General features: G+C 46.0%; 1 long non-coding RNA gene across 1 annotated transcript in view; it reads right to left on the bottom strand.

Annotated features, from left to right (window-relative positions):
• Positions 1–10,896: 10,896 nt before the first annotated feature.
• Positions 10,897–23,919, bottom strand: part of LOC309851776 — a 28,999-nt gene continuing 15,976 nt past the window's right edge. The window contains exons 3-4 of the long non-coding RNA XR_014304919.1: positions 15,555–15,655; positions 10,897–11,379 (exon numbers count right to left, since the gene is read on the bottom strand). This is a non-coding gene — a long non-coding RNA (uncharacterized lncRNA). The remainder of the gene's footprint in view (positions 11,380–15,554; positions 15,656–23,919) is intronic.

Raw genomic sequence — 23,919 nt, 5'->3', positions numbered from 1 at the left:
GCATTACCCTCACCACATATCAATTCTCCAATGCTTCTCATTTGAGCATGTCAATGGGTAGTGGTTCCTGCAGGAGTTTCTGGTTGTACAAAAAAGCCCTGAGGCAAAAGTGAGAGGTATGGGGTACTAGGGTACAAGTCCAAGGCAAGTCTCTGATTACCTTGTACTAAACTAGTAGATGCCTGACAGAAACTGGTTGCCATAGCGATGATTAAAACAAGAGTGTAAGGCCAAGAGTATTTGAAGGAGTGCACGAGAGATAACCAACACTGGGCTAGAAGAGCATGAGGCCTGGTCATCACCACAGTGGAGGTGGTGACCTAGACTGGAAAGGATCTGGGTTCAATGTGGCTCATCTTAGGTTGTAACATGGATGATCCATGTTATTATTCAGGACTGAATGACCCAGGAATTGTGAAGTGCACCAATACTGCCAGTATCTGTCTTTTAAGCTCTGATGGAATATGCCCTTGCAGATGGCAGTATGGTTTCTACAAGGAAATGAACATTCCTACCCTTTAGTTATCACTAACTGAAGAAAACATACATCACACTCTCAGGGAGGACTTGAGGGCCCCCTTCCTTGTCTTGTGTTTAGATGATAATCCCCAAACTGTGGAACTTAGAGCTTGGCAAAAGTTCTCCCAAGAAAATCTCCTCACACATCCTTACTCCTCCTCACTCTCAGTATTTTTTAAACTTACAGAACCTTGGGGCCTTGAAGATGCTAAGCATGTTCACAGCCATTTCGCTTTATAAATTCCTCATAAGGTGATCTGGAGCCCTTCCTCTGGAATATCACCTCTTTCATATTTTGGAAATCTGTCAAAACTTAATTTTTATCATCTCATTAGAAGTCTGGATCCTTCTAACTGAAGTAGGCTTTACCATTTACCCCTTCTAATTCACATCCTTGTTTATTTCCTTCAGAACATTGACCATAATGTGTAGTAATCTTCTTTATTGTTCTATTATCTATTTCTTTCTCTAGGAAGTGAGCTTTGTTAAGGCATACATCCTGTCTGTCTGGTTCACTATTTTATCCCTAACACTAGCATGGCACCTGAGTCATGGTAGACACCTCCCAATACTTACCAGTGGAATGAATAAATTCATTCAGTGCCTCCTATTTCCCATTGGTTGGTTGTTGTGAAAATCAAATGGGATCTTTGTGATACTTTGTAAACTATAACGTTCTATAAATCTTAGCATCCAAGTGAGGTAGATACTGTTATTTTCCCTTTTTGCAGATTTAAAAAGTTTAAATGGCTTAGAGAAAGACAATTTAAAGGGTTCAAATGGTTTGTCAAGGCCCACACAGGCAGCAAATTGGCTGAAATCAGACCACAAACCAGGCCAGTTGCAATAATGAAGAACACGGACAAGAAATTGTAAGTCTATTTTTACCTCCCATCTTTTGTAATGGGGAAAACCAGAAGAGAGGGGCTGGCTTTCAGGATCCAGATGAGCTAGGATAGGCTAGGAAGGAGAATTGTCCTAGGCTTCTGTTCTAGATTCCATGAAAATTAGTACTAAATGCCATCATCCCATCTATTTGATAATCATAACAACCCTAGTTAATGTAATTGAATGTTTTCTGTGCCAAGTACTTTACATGAACTAATTTCTTTTGTCCTTGGAGCTCTATGAAGTGTATATTGTCATACAGATCAGGAAACTGAAGGACAGAAAGGTTAGGACACTTGCTGAAGGTCACACAGTTATGTGGCAGACCTGGGTTTGAAATTCAGAATTAGAATTCCTAACTACCACACTATAATGCATAGGCTCTGGAGTTGGACATGGGATTAGAGGTAAGACCCTGTGACTTACCTGCCGTATGATTTTCAGCAAATTACATAATCTCTCCAAACCTCAGCATCCTTATATATAAATAATAAGCATAGTCACAACGTGGTTGTAAGGATAAATTAGATGATGCTTATGGAGAATATAAAACAGTTGCATATCAAGTGCTCCACAAATGTCACCTGTCTCCCACCCTGTCCACCTCATCATCACCCTTAACCAAATAACCCAAACAGCGTGGGTACTGTTGACAATGATGATTTATTAAAAGAAATGACTCTTTCCCCTTCCCCACCACATCTCTTGTAATCTCTACCCACAGACCCCCATTTTCATCTGTCTTCCTGGTCAAGGAGTTCTAGTTGTATCTTTGAAGACAGGAAGTGTTGAGAAATTATTAGGGAAGGATGACCTTCAAGATGAGTCTTCATCTGAAAAATGGACCAAAAAATTATACATGAGACCTGCTGTTTTGGGGACCTGGAATGACAGAATGCAATCAAGAGGGGACAGTTCTCAGTTTTGGGAATCAATAAGCACCTGAAAGAACCAGCAAGGCCAAAAGCATCCCAAGGATGTGGCTGAATTGGACAAATACTATATTCTGAACACAAATGGGTTACTTGTAAAGTTTATGTTGATTATATTGTGTTAGTTATTATGTGGACTAATAAATACAGCTTAGTTTATAATCAAGGCTGAGTCATGGTAGCTTTTCATTATGCGTTTTCATTTGATGGATATAGAAAATAAAGAAACGATCATGTGAGGACCCTGAAATATTTCTACAGGAAAGGGGTTCTCATAGGTCAATCTGGTAGTGTGCATCAGAGGTGGAAAATGAACATATTCTTTGGTCATAAATTATAATTCTTAGAATTTATCCCAAGGAAATTAATAAGGGCATATGCACACATTTAATATTCATTATAACCATATTAATAAACAATGAAATATTAAATGTGTATTAATGGGGGTTACTAAATATATGAGTATATATGGTGGACTTCTACAAGGCTGTTAAAGAAGATTGGTATTGTTCAAAGTTGTTCACTTGCTATTTCTAAGTGAAATAATTAAGAAATCAAAATAGGCATAAGATCATCTCATTTCAATATATATGTTATGTATCTGTGTGTGTGTTTAAAACATGCACCAGAGTATTAAGCACCTATCATTTGGGGATGGGAGATAATGTGACTGGTTTTTATGTTCTTTTTGTTCAAATAAATAATCTGATTTCTTTCCTGGATATATGATGAGCTAGGATAGTGAAATTATTTTAAAGGTTTGGAAGGCACCATCCTGTGATAGATACTTCTTCTTGGGAAGGGTGTGAAGAGGGAAAGGCCACAGAGAGACAGGTTTCTATCCCACCCACTTCTGAGAAGTCCCATCAGAGCCAGCCAGCCTAATGGGAACAAGGTTTGAGGAAGCAGGGAGGGCCTGATGTTTTTACCTGTCCTTAAACTGCAGCACAGACATGGCCACACCCATTGCTGACGCACCTCTCCCCTAGGTCACAATCCCAGTCGCCGCTGCAGACCTCAATGCAGGTGCCTGCATTAGAACAGAGTGGCTGAAAAACACCCGGCTTTAAGCACAAGTATCAGAGAGGACAGCCCTTGACTCATTGAAAGAATCCGTTCCATTTTTGTTTTCCAGTTGAATAAAAAGAGAATTTGTAAATAGTTACTCACAGAACAACACTCATTAACATCTTACACATTACCGTTTAAAATGATGCATTCACATGACCACAATAAAGTAAGGCCCACTTTAATGAAGAGCGTAACTGTGTTTGCAGAAGAGAAGTACAAAGAAGTCCCCTCAGATGTCCCCACTTCCCTACTCTGCAGGGAAATGGGCAGAAAAGAGGAGATTCACATCTACCAAATGCCATCAAGGGCGCCTCGCAGTCATCCTGCGCAGTGAGTCTGACTAGTCTCACCTTACAGGTGTGGCAGCTGGGGTGCACAGAGGTGAACTGTCCACTAGTAGGTACAGAAGTGGAATTCAACTGACACCTGCCCGGCCCCTGGGCCAAGCTCCCTCTGCCATCCCACTTGGTGAAGTAGATCTTGACATGATGAGCATATCTCCAAATTTCAAGAGGTCACTCCTGGCCTGAGTGGAGCCCTGCCCCCAGGTTCCCAGAGCCTCAGAGTTAGTCTTTGAGATCAAATGAAGTAGGTCCAAGAAACTGGTGAAGACCATACAGAAGCTTCAAGGTAAATGTATGCAGAGCTCTGGATGAATATGTGCTGTGGTTTTGCTTCTGCTCAGCGATTATCAGGAGTTTCTCTACCTGTTTCTGTGTCTAGACTTCTTTGGGCCTTTGTTCCTCACGGGTAAAATGGAGCTCTTGGATTGAGCAGGGAAAGTGAAGTTCATTTTCCAGTGTCAGTCCTGATCCATAAAGATGACTCTCTGGGGGTGCCTGGGTGGCTCAGTGGGTTAAGCCTCTGCCTTCGGCTCAGATCGGGCTCTCTGCTCAGCAGGGAGCCTGCCTCCCCATCTCTCTCTGCCTGCCTCTCTGCCTACTTGTGATCTCTCTCTCTGTCAAATAAATAAATAAAAAAGATGACTCTCTGATGCTGTGTTGAGAGGGCTGGCACCACCTGCTGAGAGGGCTCAGGCTGGCACCAAGCACGAGGCTCGTAAGGAAGAGAATGCTATCTAGCACTGTAAGAGTGTAAGAACGGGCCCGGTGGGGTGTCTGCCATATACTTGCATCCCTCAGAGAAAGTCAATGCGATCCCTCCATGCTTCTATCCACTGTTGTTGATTTGTGGTGAGAAGATTCAAGACTTTGTCTCCACTCATAGCTGTTTGGTCATTCAGTAAATCTGTTGATTTCTTACAAGGTGCAAAGCATAGAGCTAAGTTATTCAGAAAATATAAAGATATAGAGTCATTACCTTAAAGCAGCATAGAGTCTAACGATGGAGGTAAGTAAGTCTTGTGTTGAAGGCACAAGAAACAGGGCAGTGTGGACAAGTGTCCTGAGAAGAGGTATATCCAAAGGAAAGGGGGTTCAGAGGAGAGAGGACATTACTTTCAGTAGATTGACTAGAAAAGGTGAGTCTTGAAGTAGAGGAATCTTTTAAAGGCAGAATTGAGGGGTGTGGTAGAGTCTGATGGAAGAGAAGAGAATTACTGGTAAGAGTTCACAAGGGGAGAAATGTAACTGGGCCTGGCATAGGAAGAGGCATGCAAGGCACTTACAGCACAAAGTTTAAGGGGCACATGCACAGCCCTGAGAGTGAACATCTCCTTAAATACGGCACCCTGGGTGCCTCATCTCCTCACTCCTTGGCTGAAATACAAGGAATACGGGAAGACTGGCAAATAAATACAAGGCTTGGGAAGTAGAAGGGGGCAATTGGAAGTCAGGCAGGGAAAGTAGGTGGGGGGTAAAGTTATGGGGCCAGATCTTGAGGACCTGAGGAGTTTGGGTTTCACTTGCTAGAACAAGGGAGGGATAGGACTGTAGTTCACTTAAGAGAATTATTGTGGCATAAGGGTATAGAGGGTATTGTGGCATAAGGGTTCCATGAGTAAGCAAACCTCAGAAGCAATCCAGGGTCAGGAAGTGCTGTCAGGAAACCACATGGCACTGTCCCAAGCAAGGGGTAGTCAGGGCCGGATGGGCCATGTGGCAATCGGAAGTGGAAAGGCAGGAGCACATGCAAGAGACAATTTCAAAGAATGGACAGTATTTGGCAACTGGTTTAATGTGGGAGAGAACAGCACAGCAGAGAGAGGATTAGGAGTTGAAGCCAAGAATCTTTAGGGAGAAGAAAGAGCTCCAGCAGCAATAATCCAGGAGAGAAGAAAAATCCGAGCACTGATGGAGTGGCAAACAATGCCAAGTGCTGCAGAGGTTACAGACTTTTGCTGTTGAGGAGGGTCAAGAGATGTGTCAGCAGATCCTGGGAGCGAAGTTTCTGAAGACTGATGGGGAGAGGAATGGTGACCATCTTTAGGAGGCAAAGGAAGGAGTTGTGGGGAAAGTTCGGGTAGAGAGTTAAGATTGCTCCTTTTGAGAATGTTGGGGGTAAAAGGAAAAGCAGAGATTAAGATGATTCCCATAGAGCATGATCAGGAAACTATGTTCTCTTGTGACCTGATCTATTTGTAGCAAGAGACCAAGAAACCCATGGGGGAGAGAGATGCTGGGGAAGATGGCGGGGGGCTGATGAGGCAGCAAGAGGGAAGAGTGGAGAGTCCAGTGGAAAGGAAGACCCAAGGAAAGGAGGGGGGAAGAGTGGAGGCAGAAGGAGAGAGGTGCTGCAGTCAAGGTGGCTCCTGGACTAGAAGATCTGTCCTTCTTGCCTTCCTTCCCCCCATCCCCAGCGCACACCAGTCCCTGCCGGCCCACTTTCCAGCTCCCTCATGCAGAGAAAGGGTTGCCTTTTGCCTAGACTTACCCAGAAGTTGCCGTGGTCTCACCGCAGCCTGGAGCTCCTGTACCTCTGAGCTGAGGGTGAGGAGCATCGCCAGGAGGAGAAAACCCCCCAACTTCATGTTGCCTTTGGAAGTCTTCGGTAAAAATGCAGCATGGCTGAGGACAGCTGCAATTTATGCTCTCCCGCCCACTGAGCTAGAACGCAAGCCCAGGGGTGGGACTAGGCACGTGAGAGCCTGAGCCCTGCCCAGAAACTACGTCTGAAGAACTCCCGCCTGGTAGGTCTTCTGAGGAAGGCCTTGTTGCCCAAGCCAGTCCTAGCCAAAGGAACGCCCTCCTCTGGCAGATGAGTAAGACTCTCCCAAAGCAGGAAAGCTGTGAGTGACAGAGAAAAGGGTGGAGTGGGGTGTGGGGGGGCACTAACTTATATTATGTACTTGATCCACGTGTTCCTTTTGCAACACAAGCAAATGTCTCCTCTAGGCCAGGTACCTGCTAGGCACAGATACAGCCTTATAGAAATTCCAACCTAGGAACTGGGCATTAGCCAGGGCGCAGCCCCCTGTCTCACTTCTCTGTGCCCTGCTCTGGGCCCTAGAGCTCTGGTATTGAGGACACGGAGAGTCAGGAGAGCCAGCGGGGGTGCTCCTAGGTCACCTGCTGCTGGGAAGGAGCCCCTCCGCCCCCTTAGTCTCCTGTCTTGGTCTGATTTAGGCGGTTGCGGGGGTCTTTGCCTATATGAAGTACATCCTTTTACGGCCTAGAGTTTCACTTCATCTTGCCCACTTTCTTTTCTGAGAACCCTAACTCTCAACATACATGCTAGGTTCTTCCAGAATGTTTCTCATCAGGCAGCACAGAGTGGGAGGGCGGGGGCAAGGTGGCTGCTGTAACCAGCCAGCTGGGGAGGGAGATTTCATTTCCTCCTTCTTGTAAACACTCCTAAGCTAGACCAATGATTTCCTGAAACCTATACTCCCACTGGTTTTTTGGAAGAATACACCCTCCCTCCCCAGAGACAGTGCGGGCAGAGGAAGGCATGTGTAACTTCTGGCCTTGAGCATCGTGTCCCATAAGATGTCTTATTGGTAACGCGGGATAAGGATGACTGGGCTACTTGGGAATGGTGGGACGAGTTTGCAGAGTCTTACACCTCTGGGGAGAGGGCTGACTTCTCTTTGGAAAGTGGAGTCCTTAACGTTTCACCAGGGGCCCTGCTTCCTAATTCTAAGGCTATGGAAAGAGACTCTCCCTATCATGCTTCCTTTGTCACAGTTCCTGAAATGCCACCAGTGAGAGGTCTTTTGGAAAAACACCTGACATCATAAACTGCTAGTACCCCCGGGGTAGGTTAAGAGGCCAGTTATAGGCTATTCATAAAGCAATTTCGCAAACTGCTTCAACTTGATCCTGCCTATCCCAGTGCTGAGGTTGGTGTCCAATTTCTGTAACAGTGTCAGAGCCAGAGAGAGATATTTGAGAGACCCTAAACACTGAAAAAATGATAGTGATGTTCTCTCCCATGTAATTCCAAATTTTAAAAAATGTTTCAACTGGAAATAAAAATCTATTTTGAAATAATTTTGAAATTTCAACAAAACTCAAATGTGTGTTGAAATTAAAACTAGTTTCTTTTTAGATGTTCTTTTTTCCTGATTTTATTTTGGGGGCCCTGTTTTGCCCCCATTGTCCTAAGCACATGCTTTGTTTGTCCTTGGGGTCACTCAGAGCCAAGCAGGGCCTTCAGAGCCTGGGCAATGGGGTCCAAGCCTGCCTCCCTTCCTCTTGGCCCTGGCCCTCTGGGCTGCTTTGATTGCTGCCCCTTGCCTGGTACATCACACTCCTGCTCAAGCTGTTCCTTGAACTTGGAACACCTTTTCCCTTTCTTTCCCTGCCACATCTCACCAGGCTCAGCACAAACCTCACTGCCAGAACCCTCCACAACCTCCACCCCCGGGAGAGGTAACTTGATACTTGTTTGGTCATAGCACTTCGTACCTTATATTTACAATGATCTATTATTATTTTTACATTTCTTTCCTGAGACTATCCTGATGGTGAGGATGAGGGAGTGGTCTTATGTATCTTTTGTCTTCCAGTGATCAGCATTTGCTGAGTTCAGTAATTATTAGATGAACCCATGATATGGGCAGTGATAAATGAATGGGCGTTTTGGTTAAAGGATGGGGACAGAGAGAAGAGCAGGAAAGCAGAAGGGGTTCTGGAGCATGTGATGGAGAATGGGTCTGAACAGGACACGTAATGCATCCTTTAGTTGCCAGAATGGAAGTCCCATAAAAGCACCAACAGCAGGAAGGGCACGGTGTTGAAGCTGGATAAACTTCCATTTGAATCCTTCCATGTGGCTATCTCCTGGGTGTGTGCGTGGGCAAATATTAATGAATGAAAAAACTACATTCGGTTCTTGGAAAAAGCTTTACTGATCTCTGACTGGGTCCCATGCTGGGTACTAAGTTTGGGGTACTAAATGCTGGGTACTAAATGGGGTGTGAGCAGGGTGGACTTCCTCTTACAGAGGAGGAGGTAAGCATTTTACAGCACCCCGGCTGGTATGAAACAACGAAAATAGTCTGCTCATAGAAGCGAATTTTAAGCCAATGTCATCTGGCTTCCCCAGGCCTACGAAGTGGGCGTGCCACTTGACTGTGCTGCCACTCTGCCACAACCCCCTCCCCCCCCCCGAAAAAAACAGCAACCTTCAAAGGGTTCCCCAGTTACGGTTCTTCCTGTTTCTCAAACTATAGGATGGAGGAAATGTGACCATTCCAGAACCCTAAGTTCAAAATCAACCCCAAAAAGCTAGATTTTCTCAGTTGCAAATTTGGAATGCTGCAGGAGAGAAATGGATCGTCCGATTGCTGATAATATAAACCAAGTTGCCGAGGGCCCTGCGTGTGTGTTTGGGGGGAATGTTCAGGGAGCCATTGTAAGCAGCAAGCCCCCGCACATGGTTTCCAACACAGACAGGCACTAATACTGCCATTTTACAGATGAGGAAATGGAATCTTGGAGAGGTTTAGTAATATACCAAAATAATATGGCAGAACTAAGATCAAACTCCAAAGACTGTACTTAACTGGGACATATCACTGTCAGGCTCAGTCCAACTGCCTAGAAGATAACTTTGACTTCTCTCTGGGACACAGATAAATAGGTTTGTATGGACACAGCAACAGGCCTAGTGCTAAGATTTCATACACAGAACACAACCACTTTGGGCCAAGCTGTTTGCTACAGTGGATTCTGATGCCCATTCAGGTTAAAGGTGGGGCTCACCCACATAAAGCTGCGACTGTGGGGGCGCCTGGGTGGGTTAAGCCTCTGCCTTCAGCTTGGGTCTTGCTCTCAGGGTCCTGGGATGGAGTCCTGCATCAGGCTCCTTGTTCAGCTAGGAGTCTGCTCTCTCTCTCTCTCTCCCCCTCTGACCCCCCCCAACTGCACATTCTCTCTTATTCAAATAAATACACAATATCTAAAAAAAAAAAAAAAAAAAAAAGGAAAAAACCTGTCGCTGTGATTTTAAGAGAGTTGAGGTACAGCAATAGGGCCCTTATTTCTGGCTGTTCACTAAGACCAATGCAAGCACTGCCTAGCGCTTAAGACAGAGGACTCTGGGGTGTGACAGATCCAGTTTGCCTCTGGCTCTGCTGCTTGGCAGCTGTGTGATCTTGTGAAAATTAATTGCTCTTTCTGAGCCTCACTTCCTCAACTGTAAAGTGGGCGTATTAATTCCTACTGCATCGGCCTGTTGGGCAGATTAAATGAACACATATGGAAAGATATCTATTCCTGGAAGAGTCCTCAAAACAACAAAAAAAGCAGCTATTATTATCATTAATTTCTATGAAAGGGAATGTATGTCTTTCTCTTCCCAATAGCAGGGCACGTACAGACAGCCCGTGCAAAAATGTATCAGTTCCCCAAGGAAATATCACAAGAGAAAGGGGAATCAGAACCTACCCATATTTTATTCTACTGGGAATTATCAGCTGAACCATCAACGCCCTGAAGCTGTCAGCACAACAACTTTATGTGGGTTCAGGATTCCCATCTGGAGGTCAGGAAACCTAGCATGGAACCAAGTTTTGCTTAATGAGGGTCAATGAAGTCACAATCTAATACCATTTCTCCTCAAAGTGCTAAAGAGCACAGCAATTGTGTAGAAGGGATTGTCCCCATTCAAGAGTCCTTGCTCCAAACAAAAGCTACTTACCAGCAATGCCTTGTGAACACTGACCTGCTCCAAATCCCAGCTCTGCCTCTCCCTGGGTTCTTCGATTGGAGCATGAGACTGAGGGTGAGGTCATCTGGAGAGGATAACATCTGGTCCCCAGGAGAATATTAAGCATGTGTCTTCCTGCCTAGACCTCTGTGCTGTGTCAAATCTTGGTCACGTAACAGGCAGGAGTCTGCGCTCAGGAGCCTGGCCACCTGGGTCAGATCCCAACTCCACAGCTGTGCGACCAACCGTGGACAAGTTACTCAACCCCTGGGAGGCTCAGTTTATGAGAATAGTACCTGCCCCACAGTGTCAGGGGTGAGAATGCAACGAGATAATTATGTTCATAATTCAGCACCATGTCTGGAAGACAGCAAGCACCCCATAATGGTTGCTGTTTCCAGGATCCGTGATAGTATTATTCAGAAAGGAATTCTTTTTTTAAAAAATATTTTTATTTATTTATTTGACAGACAGAGATCACAAGTAAGCAGAGAGAGCCGGGGGAAGCAGGCTCCCTGCTGAGCAGAGAGCCCAATGCGGGGCTCGATCCCAGGACCCTGGGATCATGACCTGAGCTGAAGGCAGAGGCTTTAACCCACTGAGCCACCCAGGTGCCCTCAAAAAGGAATTCTTGCTTATAACTGAGTGTACCTAGATTTAAGCCTCAGACTGTGTGACCTTGGATAAGCCATGCTGTTGTTGTGGGACGCAAGGGTCCTCATTGCTAAGAGCTGTTGCTAGAGCAGGAAGCTCACAAGTACCCCCGTCCCCCTCCCCCCCAGTTTGAAACCCCACTGATGTGAGCACTTCTGCTTTACACGGACAGTGGCGTATGCTTCTCCTTTAAATGAAGTGAGTTCTGTATTACCGGTGCTCTTGAGAATGCCAGAGCAGAAGAGGCCCGTGGGAAGGGGCTCTGGAAAAGAGGACGGGGGCTGAGATGCCACCCTGGGCTTCCTCTTCAGATACAATGTCTTGTGCCCCTGCCTTCCCCACTCTCTTCCCTCCGGCTCATCGTTGTATCATCCTTCTATCCAGCTTCTCGTCCTAACACAGGCAAGTGGTGGCTGACCGGACCTGCCAACCGCCTCACCGGTTTGGAGGGCAGCCCCTGCAGCTCTATGTGGAGAGTGGGGAGGGCTGTAAGGAGGAGGACACCCCCCATGCCACGTTGCTGTGTGGAGTTTCCTTGGGTGACAGTGCAGATGGGCAGAGAGGACCTGACATTCATGCACTTCTGGTGACTGAGCTGGGCCAGGGTATGGGACCTGGGTGGAGGCAAGGGTATTTGGAAGCTTAAGCCCTGATATGGGCAGCTGACCTTTCTGGATTATACAGATCCGTGTTTAATATTGAATAATGGCGTATCTTCAAATAAGCTCTCTGAGGCCAAGTAAAACAGTTTCTTCTGCCTAATAATCAAGACTGCTGAAGAACAGAGGCCACTATTCTTCTGAGTTTTATTTACTTAAGTAAATAAACGATACCCCACGTGAGGCTGGAACTCATGACCCAAGAACATGAGTGGCATGTATCCTCTTCCGACTGAGCCAGCCAGGTGCCCCAGAACAGAGACCACTTCGAATGGCAGAGGGAAAGGGGATGAGCATCTCTGTGTGCCAGATTTTACAAACATACACATATATAAATTGGTTCTTATAGATACATATTTTTAAGTAGTATATATAAATTGATCTTTAAACTGGTAGATATGTATATGCTATCTCCATCCCGTTTTAAAAGCAAAAAGTACTCTCAGAATTTATCTCCAATACACACATGGAAAGAAGTCACTCCCCACTCACTTCCTAATGATTCAGGTCCTCCTGATCGAAATCCCAAGCTCTCTCCTCCACACACACACAGAGTTCACACCTTTTCCTTACACATTCCCATTCACTAGATTTTAGATCCAAATATTAATATTGCAGGTCTTAGAACCTAGTCTAGGAGTGGGGACTGGTAACCTCTCACTTCTCCCCCAGGCTCTGCAGAACTACTTAGAATTCCTCATCCGGTCACACTGCCTAAAATGCTAACAAGTAGAGATTTCTTTGGGTAAATAAGCCTCAAGCCACATTCAGGTGCAAGAAAAAACCCCATATCTGAGTATCACAACTTTTCCCCTCCTTCCACCTTATATAGAATCCTTGAGGTTTCTTTCTTTCTTTCTTTTCTAATTTTTCGAGCCTTGTTTTTATTACATCTTCTCAGAAACACTGACCTGGCTTTTATGTAGAAGTTTTCAGTCTTCCTTTTGCAAAGCTGTTTGGAAGAACACTCATCTTGTAAGGGGGGCTCTGTGGAAGGTCTGAGTACTATGCAGCCTTGGCCACAGTCAGCAAGGTCAGCCTCCTTAGGGGTAACAGGCGGACCCATGGCTCCTTCTTGAGAAGGTACATTATAGTTCCCAGCTTCCCCCGCAGTGAGCTATGGCCATGTGACTGAGTTCTAGGCAACCCAATGGGAGCAGAAGTGACAAGCACCACTTCTGGGGAGAGGCCCCTGATCACCCCCTCCCCACCACATGCAACCCTGCATTCCTCCCTTTCACCTGCTGGCCTGAAGCACACAGACAAATAATTCTGGGATCCAAGTCCTGAAATTGGTGAATCAAGATGGAAGGCGCCTGGTCCTCAAATTACCAGCTGGAAAAAAGCTGTCTGCTGTTGCAAATGACACATTCTGGATTTCACAGCAGGAAGGAGTGACCCTCAGTTGAGTGAAGCCAGTAAGACTTGGGGGGTTACCTGATGTTGCAGCTAATTAATGTAATGTGAATTCTAAGTAGTCACACACACCCCTTTCGACAAGTGAGTTTGACCTCTTTCTTCTCTCCAGCCTCTCCTGCTCCCAACTCCTCTCTCCCAACTCACACTGCATTCCTAAATGGAGAGGCTGGCCACTTTTTGAGATTTCTGATTTTCTGAAGTCCCTATTGATATTTTGTGAATAGTATTGGTGGCGCGGCTATAATGGAACACTACGTTCTTATTGCCTTTAAGGAGTACCAGCCCAGGCTGCCATTCAGATGTAATTTCATTTCTTCTTACAGGCTGGGGGTGCTTGAGGACTTTGGGATGATACTATTGTACAGTGTATTGGTGTAGTGGAGGGAATATTTGTGAACCCTGGGATTTTTGGGAAACTGAGAAAGTGAAGCCCAATGAAGAAGAAAAAAAAGATAGGGGGACACACACTTTAGAGTTGGATCAGCTTGAACCAGGCACAGATCGTCAGATCATCAGTGACTTTCCATAGCACAGATCCCAGCAGCTGCTTCCCTGGGCAGCATCAGGGGGCATTTAAACCTCGGGGACATTGCAAGCCCCTGTCAGGGGAGATGGGACTATTGTCGCAACCCAACTTTACAGGTCCCTCTTCATCTCTCAGTTTCCGGAGGGATCCAAGACCCATAGCCAGTATTTTATGGACTGTCTAATCAACTCGGCAGAGAGAGGTTGCATAATCAATCCAGGTCTTTCAAGCTCTTAGTTTCCCAAATGTTAATCAAGTTCCTGTAACAAGTCACTAACCAAGTGTTAGGAAACCTTCCAGTGTCTGTTCCTAAGGCCCTAATACTCTCAGCACTTCCCATGTTGGGAGAGTAGCGAGTACATTGGTTGACTGCAATGAAATTGCCAGACAATACCCATCCTAATTTTTATTTTTGGAGGTAGTGTAGTATAAGAAAAAAGAGAGGGTTGTGGAGCCACTCAGATCTGAATCTAAAAGCAGGCTCTACCACATCGTAGTAATAATCGACCACATCCTTGGCAATTCATCTCGGAGGTTTCTTCCTCACAGATGAGAGGCTCAGATTGTTCCACTCATGGGGCTATTTTTTTTTTTAAAGATTTTATCTATTTATTTGACAGAGAGAGGTCACAAGTAGTCAGAGAGGCTGGCAGACAGAGAGAGGAGGAAGCAGGTTCCCTGCCTAGCAGACAGCCTGATGCGGGGCTCGATCCCAGGACCCTGAGATCATGACCTGAGCCGAAAGCAGAGGCTTAACCCAATGAGCCACCCAGGCACCCCTAATGGGGCTATTTGTAAGGATTAGGAAATAACGTAGAGAAAATATCTAACACCTCATAACATAGTATATAAAAGATTTTCCTTCTCCTGTAAATGCATTCCTTAACCTCAGCTGGGTTTCAAAATCCCAAAGCTAAGAGTCCTTCTTTACAATCTCTGCGGAGCAGTGGAATGGTGAACAGGACTGCAGTGCAGCTGTTGCTACCTTGGCATGCTCCTCCAGACTACCAACGCGTCCCTGAACCACCCTACAAGCTCCCGAGATCATTTACTTTGGGGAGCGCTGGCTTCCTGCTCCTGGTACTCTATGTGGGGCCTCGGGGGCTCCAGGGTGAGGTGATGCTCAGGCTACATGCGTGGCCTGAAGATTCTTTTGCAGACCAGCAACTGCCAGCCAGGGCGGGGTAAGGACTGGGAGTGAACAAACAGACCTGTGTGCTTCACACCAGCACAGATGGGTGTCTGGGTGTGAGACAGAAGCTAACTTGTTCACACCCATGTTCTTTCCAGCCCTTGCTGAGGAATGATGTAGTAACTTAATGATATTTCCTTTTTTGTTTTAAGACTATTTCCAGCTTGTTCAAGGTTTGCAAATACTTCTTTTTATTTTTGAAGATTTTATTTATTTATTTCACACACACACACACACACACACACACACACACACACACATTACAAGGAGGCAGAGAGGCAGGCAGAGAGGGGGGAGGGGCAGAAGTAGGCTCCCTACTGAGCAGAAAGCCTGATATGGGGCTCAATCCCAGGACCCTGGGATCATGACCTGAGCCGAAGGCAGAGGCTTAACCCACTGAGCCACCCAGGTGCCCCAAGGTTTGCAAATACTTCTAAAGCAAGATCTTATTTATCTGTCTTCATAGTCTTCTAGACCTGGGAGATTGAACACCTTTTCTAATTTTCACAGGGGCTAACACTGGCCCCACCTGCAGCCCTGTTCTCTCTCTCTCTGTCTCTGATGGGCCTGACACCCATTGTCTGGGTAGGGCTGAGCCTCTAGCCGGTCTAGGACACAAAAGCAGGACTTGCTGCTCTTACCATGGTCTTGGGCTGGCGAGCGCACCTGGCTGTGTTGGCCACTGACACAGGGTTGCTCTACACGCAGTCCCAGTGTCCTCAGCACTGTTCCACACAGAGACCTGCCACCAGAAAACGAGAACTATGAAGCCTGGTAGGAGAGCAGGGGAGGGCTCTGAGGGGACTTATAGGTTTTAAACTTTTGTTCAGTTCAAAATATACAGATATCTACATAGTTTGTACTATTATAAAAGTAATACATTTTCATTTTAAAAAAAAGGTTTTATCTATTTACTTATTTATCGAGAGAGAGAGAGAGAGCACAAGCAAGGGGGAGCAGCAGGCAGGAGAAGCAGTATCCCCTCTGAGCAAGGAGCCTGATGTGGGACTTGATCCCAGGACCCTGAATCATGACCTGAGATGAACACAGACGCTTAACCAACTAAACTACCCAGGCGTCCCTACACTTTCATTTTTAAAAGGCAAAAACCACTCAACTATATAAAGAAAAGGTCAGTTTTCCTTCCCCCCAACCCATCAAGCCTACTTCCCGGGAGGTATCTACTGTTGCCTGTGGCTCCTTCCAGGATTTTCTCTGCGTTTTTATAAATATAAACACAAGCCCATCAATAACATACATATACACACACATAAAATGTCAGTAAACATTTGTTTACTAAATTACAAATATGTAGAGTGAGAATACACTTTTTTTTTTGGTGTTGAAGGATGTCTTCATTAGGCATTTAAAATATACATCAAAAGCTTTCAAATGTACAATTGGTCACGTCACTTTTAAGAATTTATCCTAAAGAAATATGATTTCAGGGCACCTGGGTGGCTCAGTCAGTTAAGCGTCTGTCTTTGGCTCAGGTCATGATTCTGGGGTCCTGGAATGAAACCCAGAGTCAGGATCCCTGCTCAGCGGGGTGTCTGCTTCTCTCTCTACCTTTTCCCCTGTTCATATTCTCTATCTCACTCTCTCTCAAATAAACAAATAAGCAATCTTTAAAAAAAGAAATGTGATTTTATTCAAGGATATTTATCTCATACCTGTTACTGAACATCAACCCCCAATGACAGATTTTCTAAGTATAACAGGACAAGGTGTGGAAAATATGGCATATCTATATATCGGAAAACAATAAAACCTTATTAAATCATGTGGTAGAACTGTGTTTACTGATTAGGGCTGATATATGACATCACATTTGTAAAAATCGTATACACAAGCTCATTTTCTAAATTTTTGTTGGTTTGTATGTTTATCTCTATTACTGTAAGATCTTTAAGGACACAGACCTCTCCTTAATTGTTCTTCCAGCACTTAGCACAGTAAGAGGTGTGCAGTAACCATAAAATAAATCTCTATCCATTGTGAAATCTGCAAAAGTGTGTGTGTGTGCATGCACATGTGAATTATGGAAACATTTATTTACATGTTAGCATGGTTATCGGGTGATGGGTTGATGGACAATTTCTCTTTTTTTTTAGTAGCATTTCTGTATGAGCATGCATTACTTGGATAATAAAGTAAGAAAAGAAGTTCCTGTGCTCAGAAAGTAGAGACACATGGGGCCATGTCATGCTTTTCCCTCAGGAATGACAAGCCTGAAAGCAGAGACCATAGGTATTAACCACCCAAGGAAGAGATCTGTGGACAGAGCTAAGTAAGTGTCCCTGGGTTCTGTGGGATTTGGGGATCTGGGCGGGGTTGGGGGCTTTTACCTGGTTCCTGGGCTGGGGAACAGATTTGATGATACCCTCTCCTGATAGATTGTCCTCCATCCCTCACAGTTTTGGTCACCTTAGCAGAGAACCACACAGACTCCTGACATTAGAAAAGACTCAGTGTGTACAAAGAAGGCTCAGGTGGGGGTATGTGGAAGCAGGTCTGCTTCTATGTGGTATATAGTACATAATGGAATAGGATGTGAAACAGGACATAATGTGAAAATAAGTCTAAAGCAGTATATTTTTAGAAGAAATTGAAATAATATTTACCCAACCTTGAATGGTGATTATCTCAAGACGATTCAACTATAGACAGATGTATCCCTTTCGGTTTAGTTCTCTGACATTATAGCTTTTGCAAGAAAAGTGTAACTTCAATAAAGAAAAAAAAAAAAACCCCAAATTTAAAACTGGAGAAAATTCAGAGAAATAAGCTTCAGGTTTTTGGCCAATGCTGTTGATCAGCAGGAGAACAGGAGAAGATGGATTCCGTGCTCACCAAGCCTTTCCTATGCATGCCAGTTGTGCAACAACAGAGGTGTGCGGGGGTGGGCATAGAATTCCGATTTAAGACACGAGGACATAGGAGTTCAGAGAACATAACTGACTTGCCCACAGTCAGGACTTATGAGCGGTGGTGCTGGGGTTGGAACCCAGGTAGCCCTGGGCTTCAAGTCCATTTTGACTAGAGACCTTCTCTGTGATTCCCCAGCTCACAAATGCCCATGTGGAGTCAAGTATGCCCTCAGATTGGTTCTGCCATGGCTGTATATGTCTGAGGGGCCAATGTGACCTTTGGGAGGCACAATGAGCTTTTTTTCCAGGGAGGGGGAAGAGTGAGCCTTCAGGACAGGAATTCATAAACACTTGAGGGATCATGCCATTCCCAACCTCCCAGGCATCTGTTGCCTTCATGATTCCCACCGCTGCACCTACAAAGATGGCGTCCTCCCTCCTGGGTGTGCAGCGTGGCCTTCTCCGTGGTGTGGTTCCCAGATCGGGCCCCTCTAGCCAGGGAAATGGTGCTACCGCTCAGTCTCCTGAGCCCCGGTGCCTCCTGAGATCTCTTGTGGTTTGTGACTCTGTCCCAGATGCATTGGCCACAGCCAACGTCGGCGTTTTCCAGGGGCTGAAGTCCAACATATGGCAGACTCCATTGCTTTCTCTTCCATTCCTCGGGGTCAGTGGGAAAATGTACCACATCCTTAGAATGGCAGTGGAGTACAAGGCTAATCTGAGCAGAAGTCACCTTGTATCACCCATGCTGTAAAACCAAGCGCCGTGGCAAAGCTATTAAAGTTACCAGGTCAGATTAGATCCCTCTGGCAGCTTAGCCATAGCCAAAACCCCTTCCCTGGCAGTGAGGCCAGTCATGTGCTTCTGGGCTCAAGTGACCATTGAAACCAGGATCCTTTGGGTTCAAAGCAACGTCTCCTCCTGTTTAAGTGACTTGGCTGACTTTGCTGTTTTTACTTCTAGTCACATATCAGGATCCAGACCTTACTTATTAACAGCTTACGGATTAGGAAACCATATTGAACAGGAAAGGAAATCCTGCAGAGAGGGCAAAGGTTTGGTCTGGGACACTGATTGATGGCAAAGTTGGGGGGACAGGGAGGGTGTAGCTTGTCCAGGGACTTCTCAAAACGCTCTGATGCAGCTGTGCAGAGAATTGTGCAGAAAAGTGGCTAGGGAAATAGGAGTAGGGTGCCCCCCAAAGAGCGAGTCAAACTAAAGAGAATGTGCAATCAAAGCCTTTCTAGCGGGGCTGGGAGTGGGGCCACCCTGCTTTGCACCCCAGTGGTGAAGCTCCAGAGGGAAGTTGCGTTAAACGCCTTTCGCCTGCAGGGGGAGCCAACACCCGTGAATGTCCATCCGCGGTGACACCGGCATACTGGCTTTGGGAAACCGGGCTAACATGGGTGCAAGCTTGCCCCGGTTGAGCCTGGCTGTAAAAGCCTGAGGGTGGAGGGAAGGAATGTCGGAAAGCGGTCAGGCCCGACCGGAGGGGAGGAAAGGCTCTAGGTTTCCCGCTCCAGGCTCATGGCTAGCAGATGGTTTAACCCTGCATAACATATTCTCTGGTCTGCAAGAACTTGCCGCGAAGGAGCTCCTCTCCTCCTGTACCATCTCCCAGGAGAAAGAAATCATCTCTGCCACGATTCTGTCAGCTGAGCCAGCGGACAGACTGGCCTCCCAAAGTGTCTGTTTCGTCTCCAGGGTAGTTTCCTTGTTTGGAATGTGGAGGTTCTTACACAAAGAAAACCCAGTAACTGAAAAGTGGGGATTGAGCCCTAGCAAACACACACCAGGTCACCTGAGAGTCCCATCTGCCCCTTTCCAGGTTTTGTTTCATTTCCTTCTTCTGCACAACGTGAATTAAATTTGCCTCCTTTTGGGGAAAAAGAAGGGGAAGAAAAGGGGACCCTAAGACTCTTCCTGTTCACCCCATCTCCCCCCCCCCCCGCCCCGCCCCTGAGTCCTACCACAGAGTGGCCCACGCCTTGGCAGTCACGGGTTTCTTGAGCACTTATGCTTCACTAGACACTTATTCCAGACTCAGGCGTTTCATTCAATCCTCCCAAAATGCCGTCACACAGATACTACTTTCTGGGTTTCACTGATGAGGCAATGGAGGATCATAAAAACTAAATATACTTCCTCCGTGTCAGGACAATGTGTTGAAATCAAGTCGAAACCTCATGTGATGTTACCATGTTTTCTGTTGCCTCATTCTTTTCCCTATTGTTGCTTTTCCTTACAAAGGATCCGCGAGGGTCAGGGCCAAATACATTATGACATTAGCTCCTGGGATCCCCACCACACTGCTCTGAGGTGGGCGTCACCCCATTCTGCAGGTGAGGAACCTGAGGTGAAGTAACTTGGCCTGAGCCCCACGTGGGGGAGCCTCGGAAGTGGAATGGGAAGGCCCTGGAGCCCTGCGCCTCCCACTTGGTCAAGGTCAGCCCGGGGATAGATCCTGACCCAGCCGCTCACTGTTTTCCCAGCCACCAGCAATGCATGGGTCTCTTAAAACTGTGGGCATGAAAATAAGGAGGGGGGGGCCTGGGTGGCTCAGTGGGTTAAGCCTCTGCCTTCGGCTCAGGTCATGATCTCAGGGTCCTGGGATCGAGTTCCGCATCGGGCTCTCTGCTCAGCAGGGAGCCTGCTTCTTCCTCTCTCTCTCTGCCTGCCTTTCTGCCTACTTGTGATCTCTCTCTACCAAATAAATAAATAAAATCTTTAAAAAAATAAAAAAAAATAAGGAGGGCCACAATTTTAGCAAGAGTTATCACTGAGACATTGCTTAGAACAGCACCAACCAACCCGACAAGCAGAAAAAAACCCACATGGAACGTCCCCTAGAAGGTGACCTGTTGAGGTGATATGGGAGGTTCTAAATGGTGGCATATAATAAAGCCGTCAATAAATGAGGAAATGTATTCAATTAATTTATATAATTAAATATATTAAATAACTGTTCACAGCTGAAGGTACAACAAAACTTAAGTTACAAAAAAGTACTTACTGGATGACTTTGGGGCTAAATATAATAACATGTATTATTAATACTTATATAAATATGTATAATGCATATATGCTGTGCACATGTTCTTTTTTGGGTAGCCAAAATGCTGGCAATATGTGTGTGTATATGTGGAGAGAGAGGTGTCCATCCGTGGTTTCTGATATTTTTTTCTTAATAAAGATTTTATTTATTTATTTGACAGAGGGAGACACAGCTAGAGAGGAAACACAGCAGAGGGAGTGGGAGAGAGAGAAGCAGGCTTCCTGTCAAGCAGGGAGCCCAATGTGGGGCTCGATCCCAGGACCTTGGGATCGTGACCTGAACCAAAGGCAGACGCTTAATGACTGAGTTACCCAGGCGCTCTGTTAGTTTCTGATTTTTATATAAGAAGCATTACTTGTGGGGGGAAAAGGGGAAATGAGGAAAGGTCTTTCAAAGGGGTCTTTAATAATGAGACTCTGGCACAAGACCCTGTGGTCCATTTTCCTCCTGGGAGGGCAAGAATGGAGGGAGAAGCCCCAGGAACACCCAGGGGGCACTGTCGCGTTTCTAAGCAGCAGTCCAGTGTTGGAAGGGCCATGCAGGGCTAACCTTGGGCACACCTGATTTAGGGAATGGAGTCAGACTCCTGGTCTTCCCTGCACTGGGGGCTGGGGGAGCAGACCTGGTTACAGCCCTTCCGATGCACCGTCTTCCAGCCCTGCCGTCCCACTATGCCCTGCATGGGTGCTCACAGATGCCTGCCAGAGCAGATTCATCAAAAAGCCTCAGTCTCAGGACCCAGTGCTAGGAAGGGGCCAAGGCCAAGAGCGAGCAGAGCCCTTCCTAAGAGGCAGTGTCTGCAATTTGCCCTTCTAACGAATTACGAATTACATAATTTATAATGCGCCTACTCCCGCAAAAAAGTCACTATCTCTATAGAATGGTGTACCTTATGGGACATTTTTGCAATGTGCGTGTGCATGACACGATGGAGATGTTATTCTGAGAAACCCAAATGCAAATGAGATGTCAGAATTTGTTCAAAATGTTGATCAAGTCCAATTGTGCCATTTTAACCACAATTTGAGAAAGTATTTTGGAATGTTTCAATAAAACAGTGATAAAGAGGGGCTCCTAGGTGTTTCAGTCGGTGAAGCATCTGCCTTCGGCTCAGGTCATTATCCTAGAGCCCTGGGATCGAGTCCTGCACTGGGATCCCTGCTTAGCAGATAGCTTGCTTCTCCCTCTCCCAGCTCGTGCTCTCTCTCAAATAAATAAAATCTTTAAAAAAAATACAACGCTGTTTAACAGCACCACTGGGTCAAAGGGATTCTACAACTGCCATGCAGATTGCCTATCCTTTTTCACATGTAACAGTCCTTATGGGCCAGTCTGAACATATACATCAAATGCCTTACAGCTGTGCTGGGTGGCAGGCTGAATGGAGGCTTATCAGTGGATCTGCAAACAGAGACCATGGTAATGACAGGAGAGGGCCGTGGCTGGACAGGGATGTGATGTGAGAATGGTAGGACCCCAGACATTCTGATTTCTCGCCATCTCACTAGGGTGATGTTTCCTCTTGATGAAAGCTGTCTTCAGAAATGGGGCATATCTGGCTCCTAAGCTCCCAGGGTTTTTTCCCCACTACACCGTGAGTTCTTGTCATTGTGCCTGTGATCTCACTGGTTTGTCACAAGATTCCTAGGACATAGGAATTCTGAATCCCAATTTATATAAACTGAAGCTCAGGGAGCTTGAGCAATGGACACGAGACCACAGAGCTAGGAAAAGGCAGACATGATATCTGAACCAAGTCTGATTCCTAAAGAAAGATTTGCAAAGAAGCCTCTTCACTACTGCTCCAAGTCTCCATGGAGCCGGCCATCGTGTTCACCCCCGAGCCAGAACAATGTAGGCGGCCCCTGGACAGCCATCATCTAGCTCACCCCGCCATGGCCTCCTCAGGATGGGGTTGTGTGTGTCCCCACAAAGGAAGGGAGGGACGCTGTGGAGGAAGTCCAGCCAGCCAACCAGAGGGGAAGCCCCACTGGTTCAGGGCTTGCTTACTCCAGCTGGGCCTCTCAGAGAAAAGAAAAGAACACACCATATGCAAAGATGCTGGGTTTTCTGTTCTTCAAGTTGCTGTGCCCTGAGAATATGAATGAAGAAAGTTGCAGAAGTGGGCAAATGGTGGCTCTTTAAAGGCTTTATGCAAAGAGGCAATATAGTGTTGTAAAGAGTGATCTGGTTTTTCAAGTTAAAGAGACCCTTTATTAACAGATCCCATCATCTTTCTGAGCCCCAATTGCCATCTCCATAAAATGAGAATGACACTATGACTTCAAAAAGATGTAATGAGGAATGAAGACACCCATAATTCCATCTCATCTACTCTAACTACGGCGGCCATGTATGGTTTTCTAGGTGGTGCACTCCACAATTATATCTGGTGACTGTAAATGGGATTGTAATCCATCCCCGACTTCATTCCTGAAGTGCTACCCAGGCACAGCCTCCACCCAAAGGGAGGGGTACTTTTTCCTTATTAGGATAAAGGTGTCATTTGTTTATCAAACCGAGCACCCATTGGACTCCACGGGAAGGGGCTTTTTTTCTGTCTCCCACAGAACCATCATTTGAGCTAGTTGTAGTCTCCATGTAGCCTGTCATGACTTTCTGAATTCCAACACAGGCTGTTCCCATGCAAACTTTTCACCCTCTGTAGATTTGAGGCTATGGCTTTCCTGTCTGGAACCAAGCTATCTCTTTGTACAAACTGGGGAACAATTGTTGGCATGAAAGCCTAATAAGACTCTTTATTCTGGGAATAGGATGGACACAAACCCTGGCAAGGACAAGGGAAAGGAAAAAAGCCTTTAATTCATCCCTTTAAGAGAAGGGGCCTTTGACAACCTGGGGTTTTGGTCTTTTCTAAACCCTTGGTTGCAACTGGGATTTCAAAGTACAGCAGGACTTGAGCGGTCCAAGACCCCAACTGACTGTTAAACTCCAGTCGGTCACTAGCACCTAGGAAAGCAAGAGCTGGGACCCAGAGCCGGGGAGAGAGGTGGCAGCCCCTGCTGTTGGGGGCCAGGTTTCCAAGACTTGTACATGTCATGCAGACCCAGGCAACAGGGG

Source organism: Mustela nivalis (genome assembly GCF_964662115.1).
Source record: "Mustela nivalis genome assembly, chromosome: 17".
Lineage (NCBI taxonomy): Eukaryota > Metazoa > Chordata > Mammalia > Carnivora > Mustelidae > Mustela > Mustela nivalis.
The sequence above is the reverse complement of the archived record's forward strand: the minus strand, read 5'-3'. Positions and strand labels throughout refer to the sequence as shown.